The following is a 3,986-nucleotide window of genomic DNA, read 5'->3' as shown; positions in this document are numbered from 1 at the left end:
AAAGAGTAGTAGCAAAAATGAGGTTTAGAAAAATAAAGAGTTTACATTTAAAGAGTCTTCTTTTAAAGTTTATAATCATTATAATATTCAACTCTTAATTCGCTTGGATTACAAAAACTCTTTTAAAAATAATTTATTAAATTTACTTAATTTTATTTAATTTTTAATGCTATGCTTTCTTTTTCTATCTTTTATGTTGTTTATGAATTCAAAATGAGCTAAATTATTTATGTGATTATGAGATTCATAGGTTAAGAGTTTGGTGATTGAAAACTTAATTTAAAAAAGATAAATGTGGTTTAATTCTCTTGATTTATACACATGCGTCAATTTTAGGTGGCAAATTCTAAATAAAAGTAGATTAAGAATTAATCGCCTATTCTACTTTAAAAAAACTAGTAAGAGGTTACCCATGATTAGTTTCAAGAAAAACAGCAAATTAAGGACCATATTGCATTTAATATGAGGTTAATAAACTATTGAACTACTTGAAGCAGTCGATGAAGTTGCAATACTGACATTTGTGCTTTTAGCACTTGGCCATGTCATTAATTCAATATTGAGGATAAGACATAGGTTATAATCCTTAACCACTACATGGGAATTGAGGTTGAATTGTAATCTTAGTATTTTGGCATATTACATTCGCATTCATTTTATTACTTATCTATTTTTATTTTATTGTCTTTGTTTTAGTAATTTAATTAATTAATGAGTCAAGCAATTAGTTAAAATTATTCATACATTTTTTTTTAAAGTTTGATTCTCGAAATATTTCCTAATTATATTACTTTGTTGTAATTATTACTTGACAATAATACTCTACACTTGCCATTATTTTAATACTCATTTCAATATTTATGTATGAACTAAATCTATATGCACTATTCTCTTCTCGATCATGTAACGCCCCAATTTTTGGGAATTCTGTGAATGTTGGCAAAATTTCATGCTTTGATTTTGTCATTTGTGAGTGAAATTATGAAATAGGACCTATGTGAAAATGTTTGAAAATGCTATAGGCTAAATTGAAATGGCCAAATAAATAGGAATGCAAAATAGGAGGATTTTCATGACAAACCTCCCATTTTACATGAAGTGGCTAGCCATCATGTTGTTGTAGACAATATGAGCACTTGATATCCATAATTCATGGTACAAATTGATAATGGGTTAGGTAAATGTTCCATGATAATCGATTAGGTAAATATTCCATGATAATGGGTTAGGTAAATGTTCCATGATAATGGTTTAGGTAAATGTTCCATGATGGGCATTTCATGTCTTTTGTATTAAAGAATTAAATAGATGAAATATGAAATTTTATTAAAAGAAAAAGGGGTGAAAAGAACAAAGTTTTGTCCATCTTTGTTCATCATAGCCTAAAGTTAGAGAAGAGAAAGGAGAGGAGAAAGCTCTTGAATGTTCAGTCACTTGGGGAAGAAAATTGAAGGTAAGTTCATGGTAGTTTGCTTCTATCTTGATGTTCATGAGTTCTTCTTGATTCTACCTTAACTCGTGAAGCATATTTTGGTTTTTAGTTGTGTTGTGAGCATTTAGTCATGAATTAAAATGAAGGAAATGGTTGTTGTTTCATGTTCTTTTGATGAAAAATGGAAGATAGGTGAAGTTGAGCCAAACAAATGAGCATGCATGTGCCTTAGATGCTAAGGGGAAAAATCGGCTAACATGTTGTGCTTTAAAATGATGAAATGGAGACTATACTTAAGTAAACTCATAGATATGTGATGATTGATTGGTGATATACATGTTTAAATAACATGCATGCAAGTTATGTGTGAAAGAGTGATTTGGTAATAAATCTGCTTGGGACAGCAGCAGTAACGTGACTTTGGAAAATCACCATAAATTGTGGGAGATGAGTTAGAAGCTGCATAAATTATGTAATTAAATCTTAATGAGTCTAGTTTCAAATGGAATAAACGAGAACATATTTTGAATTCTGTACAATGAGAAATTTGATTCGTAATAAAGAGTGGTCAGATTAGTCAAACAGTGAAACATGGGAAACTTTAAGAAAAATCTGATATTGATTGGCCATACCAAAAATTATGAAAATTTTATGGATAGAAGATATATGAGTCTATTTTCAGGGAAAATTAACGAAACTTTATTTGGAGTTTCGTAGCTCCAGTTATAAATAATTTAGTGACTGTTGCTCAGGAAGACAGCTTGCAGTGAAATTATGATTATGTGGTAAACATTGACAAAAATTTGTTAATGAGTTGCTTATTGTTTTCTTATAAGCTTACTATGATCTGTAGGTGTGGTTGGCCGAATATTATAAGGGGTTAATACGTAGTTCGTATTTGAATAGTTAGATTAATGTGTTAGTAATCCAATTGTAGGCGGTTCGTGTGTGGATCTCGTCAGCATATCGTCGCAAACAGGTGTGTAACTATCACTCTCTTTCTTAGTCTGGATCGGCAAAAGTCGAAAAGTCGAAATTCCGAAAATCGGTATTTTGTAGATTTGCGAGTGTGCGAATGCTCGTGAGGTAAATCGATTAATGTTTTTGGTAAGCTGTAAAATTTGGACCGCAAAGTGCATGATTTACGTGCCCTCGATATTTTTGGGCTTAATGGGCCAAAATTGGAATGATGGGCCAACGGCCCAATTCGTAAGAACCCTCGATGCGTGATTCTCGTTAGTACGTGAAAAGTAGGAATATGCATGAAAACCCTAAAATAGATAAATTACTGAAATACCTTTAAAAGTGGAAAATTTACGTTTGCCCCTAGTAGATAAATTAAGAAATACCTCTAGGTTAAATTGACCTAAATGCATGTTTGATTGTTGTTATTTATCGCATGCCATGTTGTTATTATCTCGATGCATGGGATTGGGATATTGACGGAGGAAGTACTGAAAGTGGCTTGTCCACGATCTTGGAGGCTTTGCCTCAATTTTATGATAATCGAAAGCAAAGGTCGCAAGTGGAGTGTTAAATTTGGGTGGGTTGAGCTATTCCCCATATGGAGTGTATGGCTGGTACGGTGGAATGTAGTGGTTGGTGGGTTGAGTAGTCTCCCAAATGGGCTTGCATATGTTTATTGATGTTGCATGTATTTTGAAATGGGCCTATGGGCCATCTCGTTATTGAATAAGGGCTAAGGCCCGGTTTATTGTCTGAAAAGGGCTCGCCCAAGATCACCATTACTGAATGGGCTTAGGCCCAATGAGCTTGAGTGACTTGGGCTTTGAATGGGTTTTCCTTACACACTGAGTTTTCCCAAACTCACCCTTTTATTTTCATCCACGTAGGAAATCCCCAACCATAGTGGGCTTGGAGCGTGAGGGAATTGAATGGCCACCCGCTCGAAAGTTTGGTTTTCTTCTGGTGAACTGGACATCCTATTATTTACGTTGAGGTTTGGGTTTTTAAATGTAATAAGGCCGCTTAATTATTTTTGATGGTTTTAATATGTGTTACTAAGATAGGTATTACTTATTTTAACTGTTGAAATTGGATAGCTTTAGGGCGCGTTTTCAAAAACAACAATTGATTTCAAAATAATACGACAACAAGCAAAGCTTCCACAATGAAAGTATTTTCCAAAATTAATCACTTTTCCTAAAAATGACTTAATCAAAATCGGTTTCCTAGAAATATCCATGACGTTAAGGTGTGGCAATGGCGTTATGCATGTCTAGGATTGGATCCGAAGGAGCTTGGTACTTAAGCGATCGATGGACTCACCACCTCTTTTCCGGTTTCCTACCGGTGCATGACTTCCATTCACTTTAACCTATAATGAAATTATCTTTTAAAACACTAAGTAAGTTTTTTCTGGATCAACAATATAAAATGTTTTGAACGCTTCGATGTGGCATGTCGGATCCGGTCATAACGTCTGGGCCGGGTTTGGGGTGTTACAGATCAACCTCTAGTAGCTTCTGATTGATGTGGGTAATTTTGGTAATACTTTGGAAGTTGCTTCTGCCAATATTGCTGATAGTAATCT

Source organism: Gossypium arboreum, chromosome 3, assembly GCF_025698485.1.
Source record: "Gossypium arboreum isolate Shixiya-1 chromosome 3, ASM2569848v2, whole genome shotgun sequence".
Classification (NCBI taxonomy): domain Eukaryota; kingdom Viridiplantae; phylum Streptophyta; class Magnoliopsida; order Malvales; family Malvaceae; genus Gossypium; species Gossypium arboreum.
The sequence above is the reverse complement of the archived record's forward strand: the minus strand, read 5'-3'. Positions refer to the sequence as shown.